Here is a 9,662-nt window from a genome sequence, read left to right as displayed (position 1 = left end):
TCTCCTTTATCCTTTTGCTTGACAGCCTTTTTGTTCAATAAAAATCTTCTGATTCTCATAGTAATGAGAGCTATTTCTTCATCATTTTCACTCTCTTCTTCTTCCACGATTTCCTTCTTGCTTGCTGTCCTCAGGGCCATATTCGTTGACTTTTTTTGGCTTTTCAACTTCAGCAGTAGCATTCTTCTTTTTGATCTCATAGGTCATGAGAGACCCAATGAGCTCATCAAGAGTGACCTTAGATAGGTCCTTTGCTTTTTCAATAGCTGTGGACTTTGCATGCCACGACTTTGGCAACGACCGAAGCACTTTCTACACATTGTCTTCCATAGTGTATTCCTTATCAAGTGCTTTTAAGCCATTTGTTATATGTGTAAAACGTGTAAACATGGAAGTAATAGAATCACCTTCTTCCATTTTAAACATTTCATATTCTTTTACCACCATATAGATTTTGGATTTTTTAACTTGAGATGCACCTTCATACGTTACCTGGAGCTTTTCCCACATTTCCTTTGTGGTATTGCATTTGCAAATACGGTTGTACTCTTCATCACTCACAGCACAAAAGAGAAATTTTTTTGTCTTGTAGTTTATTTGAACCAACCTTGCGTCAGCGTCCGACAACTTCTTGTTTGGAATGATCTCACATTCTTTATCTTTGAATACGCATCCTCTTTCAGTGATCATATTCCCCATTTTCAAGTTGTACGATTGGATGAAGATTGTCATTCAGTCTTTTCATGCCGAGTAGTTGCTTCCATTGAATTTTGGTGGACGATTCATAGATTTTCCTTGTGCAAACATGTCCACTATTTGATCTTTACACTCTAGATGTTACTCCAGAGGTCAAGTGACTCGCTCTAATACTAATTGTCGATCCGGGTGCGTGTCTAGAGGGGGGGTGAATAGAGGTTTTTTGCACTTCTCACAGATATGAAAATTTTCTGTAGTCACAAAATTATCTTGACAAGATGCAAGAGTATTATATCACAATTTTCATTCAAAGCAAATAAACATAAACAAGCAATATGAAAGAGGAAGGATAAGAAAAGCTTAACACAATGATGTTAACGTGGTTCGGCACCAAGCCTACATCCACGCCTTGAGACCAACTCAAGGATTCCCAAATTCACTAAGCAACCCTCTTTCACCAGAGAAGAAGCCTTTACAATCCAACTGCTCACCAAGAGCCACAACGAGGTGCTCACCAAAAGTCACCTTACAAGGGCTCACAAAGAACCCTTCAATACAATGAACTTGAAGCAATGAGATATATTAACAAAGTGCCCCTTCTTGAGAAGATATACCAACACCTCACACTATTCTCTCTTTGCAAATGATGTGTACACAAGAGTAAGGAGCAAGAGAGCTTGGGAGCACAAAATGAAACCCTAGAATGAATGCTCAAGTAAATGTCCTAAACAACCAAAGTGCTTGACTTGTTGAAATAAATGCAAAGGAATCATTTTAAAGGCCGAAGGGATGAGCAATGTACTGGGGAGCCATTGGGCATTAATGGACATAAGAAATTTTGGAAACTAGCTATTATCATGCATTAAATGCTGTCTGTAGCCCAACATTCGTCGACGAGTTCTTCGTATGCATTCGTTGACGAGACCCTGTGTTCGTCGATGAACCTTCTGTTCTGAATTCAGGTGGGTCTCAATTTCTTGTCGTCGACGAGTCCCCTGTGTACATCGATGAACCACTCGTTGTCTTCATCGCTGAAACCCCTGTGTTCGTTGACGAGACTGTTCTGAACTTTTAGGTGCTCTTGGTATATTTTTGTTGACGAGTCCCCTGTGTACGTCAATGAAATTCGTATTAAGTTCGTCGAAGAATCCCCTATATTCGTCAATGAACCCTTCACTTGAATTTGATTAAATGTGTTCAAAATCTAGTTTTCGTCCAAGTAAAGGTTCTATTTTTTCCAGAATAAAGTTTTACCAATTTTAAGATGTCTTGATCTGATAAAACATGCTTGGACACCATTTTGACATCTTATGCATTTTTAAGTGACTCAACATGCATGTGTGAGTTTGAAATCATTTTCTAAACCTATTATGAACTATATGGGTAACATCCCTCAATTTCTTAATATAAAATATCACACAATAGATCAAATGGTCAACCCGAACCCGTGGGTAGCGGGGAACACCTGTCAAGCACAGCGGAAAACCTAACAGCAGTAAACATAAAATCTCAAACATCCAATCATAAAACATAATACCAGAGCTTTCTATAACATTATAAAACTGTACTTCTATACATCCTCATATACATCAAAATATGTCTAGGGTCAAACAAAAAATAACTCTGACCCTATTACACAATCTTACCCTTCTCACAGGGTAATCTCACCAGCTCAACGGTGGCCTTGACCCACCGGTCTCTCAGGGGCTTATGAAAAATTAATTAAGTTTGGGGGTGAGACACTTCTCAGTAAGGGAAAATAAACTAAATACAGCTGTGTGGCAACATGAATATTTAATACAATTATACGCATATAGTACATTTCAAATTTCGTAAACGTTCATCATATCATACTGAATAATTACATGCTTTCATATTTTCTAGTAAGTCATATCATACATAAAACATTTGTTATACTAGTAATACTGAAAACAAACCTAGGATGAACAGCTAGCTAGTGTCATGTATTACCCCCCATAACGGGTTGTGCAGCCGGAAGGCGGGACCCGACAATGGCTGGCCGACCACTGCCGAGTCAAATATGTATGTAAGTATGATGGGCTCACCACACCCTAGTCCGGACTGCCAGGTGGACGTCCACACTCTATTGAAAGCCACATCGACTATCCATCTCCCATCCCCTCGTGGAATGTTTAATAATAATAATAATAATAATAATATTTAATTAATATTAATTAATAATAATATATTTTATTAATAAAATAAAAATTAATTTTTTCTTTTCTTTTTTTTAAATCCGTTTAATTAATTAATTATTATTATTATTTTTTTTTGGAAATCATTCCACTAATCTTTTATATCTCTTTTTGGGGTTTTTACATTTTCCCCTCCTTACAAAAATTTCGTCCTCGAAATTTGCCATTCCCTTGTTTCCCTTCCTTAGTGAAAACACTTCCAATTTTTATTAATTTCCCTCACTTATGGCGGAGGAATACCGTGGTTACAACGATGGTTCTGGGAGATTACAACTTTTCCAAAATTCTCCCAAAGCCATTCATATTTCAAAATTAAAAACCCTATATATTATATGTTACACTATACAAATAAAAACTACAATACTATTCCATTCACTTGACTGGCTCAACTCTAAACTCCACTGAATAATTGCGGATATCTCTGGCGCATCTGATCCTCTAGTTCCCAGGAAGCCTTCTCAATGGCATGATTGTGCCATAGAACTTTTACCAGTGGAATCTTCTTCGTGCGTAGCTCCTGTTCCTTCCAGTCAAGAATCTGCACTGGCACTTCCTCATAAGTTAAAGTATCACCCAACTCCAGTGCTTCATATCTGATCACATGGGAGGGGTCGGGGGCATATTTCCTCAGCATAGAAACGTGGAATACGTCATGGATCCTAGATAGGACCGGTGGTAATTCCAAGCGATAGGCAACTGGACCCACTCTCTCAAGAATCTCGAATGGTCCAATATACCTAGGGCTCAGCTTACCCTTCCTCCCGAATCTCATAACACCCTTCAGCGGTGTCACCTTCAGGAATATGTGATCTCTTGTGTCAAACTCCAATTCTCGCAGACGAGTATCAACATAACTCTTCTGCCAGCTCTGCGCTGTCTTGATCCTATCTCTGATGAGTCTGACTTTATCATGAGTCTACTGTATCAGCTCTGGCCCCAATACCTATCTCTCACCAACCTCATCCCTATACAATGGGGATCGGCACCTCCTGCCATACAGTGCCTCATATGGTGTCATCCCAATGCTGGCCTGGTAGCTGTTGTTATACGCAAACTCAACCAGTGGCAAATACTGCATCCAACGACCTCCAAAGTCCAGCACACATGCTCGTAGCATATCCTCTAGAATCTCTATCGTCCTCTCTGTTTGTCCATCTTTTTTAGGATGAAAAACTGTGCTGAACGACAATTGAGAACCCATGGCCCCTTGCAGACTCTTCCAAAAACAAGATGTGAACCGTGGGTCTCTATCTGAAACTATGGACACTGGGACGCCGTGGAGTCTAACTATCTCCTGGATGTATAACTCAGCCAATCTGTCCAAGGAGTAGCTAACTCTGATCGAAAAAAAGTGGGCAGTCTTCATCAATCGATCCACCACTACCCAAATAGCGTCATGTCCATGTAATGCTGGCGGTAATCCTGAGACGAAATCCATCGCTATATGCTCCCACTTCCACTCAGGAATGTGGAGTGGTTGCAACGATCCCGCCGGTCTCTGATGCTCAGCCTTCACTTGTTGGCACGTCAAACACTGATCCACATACTGAGCTATCTCCCTCTTCATGTTGCTCCACCAGAAGGACTCTCGAAGATCCCTATACATTTTAGTGCTACCTGGATGTACGGTATATAGGGACCGATGTGCTTCCTCCAGAATGACTTTCTTGATCTCCGGATCAACAGGAACGCATAACCTGGTATGGAAGCTCAAGGCTCCATCATATGAGATGCTGAACTATGGTTTCTGACCATCCTGTACCTTTCCCATAAGCTTTATTAATTCTGCATCATTCCTCTAAGCTACTTTAATCCTCTTCTGTAGAGTCGACTGCAAAACCAAGTCAGCAATGAACGCTTGGTGATCACCCTCTACCAGCTCCACACCAAGCCTCTCTAGATCCATCTGAATTGGATGCCGAATCTCCACTACAGATATAGGTGAATCCACTGATTTTCGACTCAAAGCATCAGCAACCACATTAGCCTTTCTCGGGGTGGTAGTTGATAGTGCAGTTGTAATCCTTTATTAGCTCCAGCCATCTCCTCTGCCTCATATTCAATTCCTTCTGCGTGAAGAAATACTTTAAACTCTTATTGTCATAAATATCTCACACTTACCCCCATATAGATAGTGCCTCCAAATCTTCAATGCATAAACAACCGCCGCCAACTCTAGATCGTGGGTAGGGTAGTTCTTCTCATATTCTTTCAACTGTCGCGAGGCATAGACTATTACTCTCCTCCGCTACATCAATACACACCCGAGCCCTTTATGGGATGCATCACTATAAATTACGAACCTCTCTTCTCCTGAAGGTATTGTCAACATAAGCGTAGTGATGAGTTGCTGCGTCAATTCCTGGAAGCTCTATTCACATTCATTAGACCACTCAAACTTCACTCCCTTCTTGGCCAATCGAGTAAGTGGGCCTGACAATCTAGAGAAACCCTCAACAAACCTGCAGTAGTACCTAGCCAATCCTAGGAAACTCCTGATCTTGTGCACGTTCTTTGTCATACCCAGTCTACTACCGCCTCAATCTTACTCAGATCAACAAAAATACCACCCTTGGATATAACGTGTTCAAGGAAGGTAACTTGTTCCAGCCAGAACTCGCACTTTTTGAGCTTCGCATATAGCTTCTTCTCTCGCAACACCTGTAACACTATACTCAGATGCTCCTCATGCTCCCCTGGACTCTTCGAATTCACCAGTATATCATCAATAAATACTACCACAAACTGATCCAAGTACTAGTGAAAAACCTTGTTCATAAGATCCATAAACACTGCAGGAGCATTCGTCAACCCAAACTGCATAACTAGAAATTCATAGTGACCATACCGTATTCTAAATGCCGCCTTCAGAACATCTTCCGCGCTGACTTTCACCTGATGGTACCCAAAGTGTAAATCTATCTTCGAAAAGATCTGTGTCCCCTGTAACTGGTCAAACAAATCATCGATACGCGGGAGCAGGTATTTATTATTGATAGTTAGTTTATTTATTTCTCGATAGTCGATGCACAATCTCATCGAGCCATCCTTCTTCCTCACAAACAAAACCGGTGCTCCCCAGGGTGACACACTAGACCGAACGAACCCCTTATCTAACAGCTCCTACAACTGCTCTTTCAATTATTTCAGCTCTACCGGTGCCATTCTATATGGCGCCTTCGAAATCAACGCTATCCTCGGAACCAAATCAATAACGAACTCTACCTCACAATCAGGAGGTAGTCCTGAAAAATCCTCGGAGAATACATCAGGAAAATCCCTCACCACTGGGATATCTTCCACCCTCAGTTCCCTTTCTGATACAGCCTTCACATAGGCTAAATATCCCTAACAACCTTCTGATAGCAATCTACGCGCCTGAATAGCATATAATAACTGAGGTGGGGTGCGCACACGTGATCCCACGAATCTATACTCCTGTCCCTCTAGAGGTTTGAATACTACCACTTTCTTATGGCAATCAATGCTAGCATAGTGGGCAGCTAGCCAATCCATGCCCAAGATTACCTCAAACCCATACATGTCTAAAACCACCAGATTAGCTAACAAAGACCTCCCCTGAATATCCACTAGACAGTCCCTGAGTACCTTTCTACATACCCCCACGGTCCCAGTCGGCGTAGCAACAAATAAACTAATTTTTAACTACTGAGTCTCAAACCCACACAATTTAACATAATCCCGGGCAATAAACGAATGCATCGCCCCAAAATCAAACAAAACAGTAGCTTTAAATGATAGTATTGAAACAGTACCTGTCACCACATCGCCGGCTGCCTCAGCATTGCCTGGCGTCAAAGAGAAAACTCTAGCTGGGGCCGTATTCCTCTGCTAGCCTCCTCGTGGTGCATGGTAACCTCCTCGTGCAGGTCTAGGAGTAGTACCAGTCTGTGTCGAACACTCCCTCATCATATGTCATGGATCCCCGCACCTGTAACAGACACCTTGCCCAGCATGACACTCTCCCAGGTCTCTCTTCCCGTAAGATGGGCAAGCGGAAGATGGTGTGGAAACCGCGATTCCCGGTCTCCTGTCTCTGGTCCCTATAATAGCCACCTCTCTTCCACGCAGCACGACCGACTCCCTACTGGGACCCAGAAGGTGTAGACCTCTTCTTCTGCCTCTGCTCCTCAGCCTCCAACCAATCACCAATTTCTGCTATAGTGGCTCGGTCAACCAGCTCGGCGAAGTCTTGCAACTTCAAAATCGATACCTACTTATAAATTTCTCTCCTCAAGCCTCTTTCAAATTGTCGTACCTTCTTCGCCTCATCTGGAATAATGTACGGGGCGAAACGAGATAGCTCGATGAATCTCACTGCGTACTGCTGCACTGATAGCTGTCCCTGCTTCAGATTCAGGAACTCCTCAATCTTAGCCTCCCTAGAAGAGGCTGGAAAATACCTGTCGAAGAATGTTTCTTTAAACCGTTCCCACGTCATCTCTACAGGTACAATCCTCTACTGCTCTAATACTCTCACTGCCGACCACCACCTCTCGGCCTCTCTAGTCAATTTATATATGGCAAATAGTTCCCTCTGTTCCTCAGAACACTGCAGCACTGCAAATATTTTCTCTATCTCCTGCACCCAATTCTCAGCGACCGTAGGATCCGTTCCCCTTGAGAAAGCTAGAGGATTCATCTTTATGAACTTCTCTATCGAGCTACTGTGGCCTGTCGATGGACCACCCTGTCCCTTCAAACGTCTAGCAATCTCTGCCATCACTTGCTGTGCTACGCTGTGTAAAACGGAATTTGAATCACTACCCGTAGTGCCTGAGGGTCCAGCACCCTCACTCCCACTGGCATGGGCACTATTGCCACCAAGGTCCATCCTAAAAAACATGTAACTTAACTCAATACCTCATTCTCTATACATATCACTCAACTCATATGGTATGTTTTCCTAATTAACTCGTCACTCTTGATTTTAATTTAAGGTTCAATCCTGCAACCTAGATACCCAACCCGACGATAGTTTACAATGAATTTCCTGAAGTCGTCACCTCAAGAAAATCACACAAACCACCACGGAAGTCCTACATCTAGACTACAAAACTAGACCTCAAATTCCCTTATCCTATACTCTAGTATTATTACTGCTGCACTCTAGAGTCTACAGAACCTAGTATCCTAGGCCCTAATACCAAATGTAACGTCCCTCAATTTCTTAATATAAAATATCACATAATAGATCAAATGGTCAACCCTAACCCATGGGTAGCGGGGAACACCTATCAAGCACAGCGGAAAACCTAGCAGCAGTAAACATAAAATCTCAAACATCCAATCATAAAACATAATACCAAAGCTTTCTATAACATTATAAAACTGTACTTATATACATCCTCATATACATCAAAATATCTCTAGGGTCAAACACAAAATAACTCTAACCCTATTACAAAATCTTACCCTTCTCATAGGGTAATCTCACTAGCTCAACGGCGGCCCTGACCCGCCGGTCTCTCAAGGGCTCCTGAAAAATTAATTAAGTTTGGGGGTGAGACACTCCTCAGTAAGGGAAAATAAACTAAATACATTTGTGTGGCAACATGAATATTTAATGCAATTATACGTATACAGTACATTTCAGATTTCGTAAACGTTCATCATATCATACTGAATAATTACATGCTTTCATAGTAAATCATATCATACATAAAACATTTGTTATACCAGTAATACTGAAAACAAACCCAGGATGAATAGCTAGCTAGTGTCATGTATTACCCCCCATGACGGGTTGTGCAGCCCGAAGGCGGGACCCGACAGTGGCTGGGCGACCACTGCCGAGTCAAATATGTATGTAAGTACGATAGGCCCGCCACACCCTGGTCCAGACTGCCAGGTGGACGTCCACACTCTACTGAAAGCCACATCTACTATCCATCTCCCATCCCCTCATGGAATGGTGAACACTAATCTCAGCATAGATATCTGATCTACATATAGCTACGGTACCGAGCCCTTAAACTGAACTAAACTAACATCCTGGTTATGATAACATATAATACATGATCATATATATAACATCATTATGGCCTCATGCCGAAAATATAGTAATTACGGCCTCGTGCCGAGATCATGCATAAATACGGCCTCGTGCCGGTAACATAAATACGGTCTCGTGCCAATAATATAAATACATGGTCTCATGCCAAAATCGCTTCAGGTATATATATTCTGAAAATAAATCATTTATCATATAATCGTCAAAATCATCACAACATAACTCATCTTTTCATAATACCTGAAACCATGCTTTATTCATAAAATCTTTCACATCATAATACATTTCACATAAAATAGTATTCATGCCACACATATGCTGTTAAAAGTCATACTTCATATTCTAAAATCGTGATTTTCCGGCATCTCATACATACATATATATTTTAATCATCATAGCAGTATTTTCCCAATCTCACATTTCATTCATAATAAACAATATAGCATATGCTTTTCTGAAAATAAATTTTACTCATAATTAATAATAATTTGCATGGAAAATAACTGCTTTAGTTTATTCCCTTACCTGGCTACTGAGAAATTCGTTAGGACCCAAATCCTACGCCCTTAGTACCCGAAATTCAACTCCTAAAATTTACATTTTCCCCAGATTAATTAATCTATTTCTCCAAAATAATACTCACCTAGGCTCCATACACCTCAAATTAATATTTAAACTATTATTTAACACCCCCACCTAATTTTCTAAATTTTGCC

Source organism: Malania oleifera, chromosome 9, assembly GCF_029873635.1.
Source record: "Malania oleifera isolate guangnan ecotype guangnan chromosome 9, ASM2987363v1, whole genome shotgun sequence".
In the NCBI taxonomy this organism is placed as follows: domain Eukaryota; kingdom Viridiplantae; phylum Streptophyta; class Magnoliopsida; order Santalales; family Ximeniaceae; genus Malania; species Malania oleifera.
The sequence above is the reverse complement of the archived record's forward strand: the minus strand, read 5'-3'. Positions refer to the sequence as shown.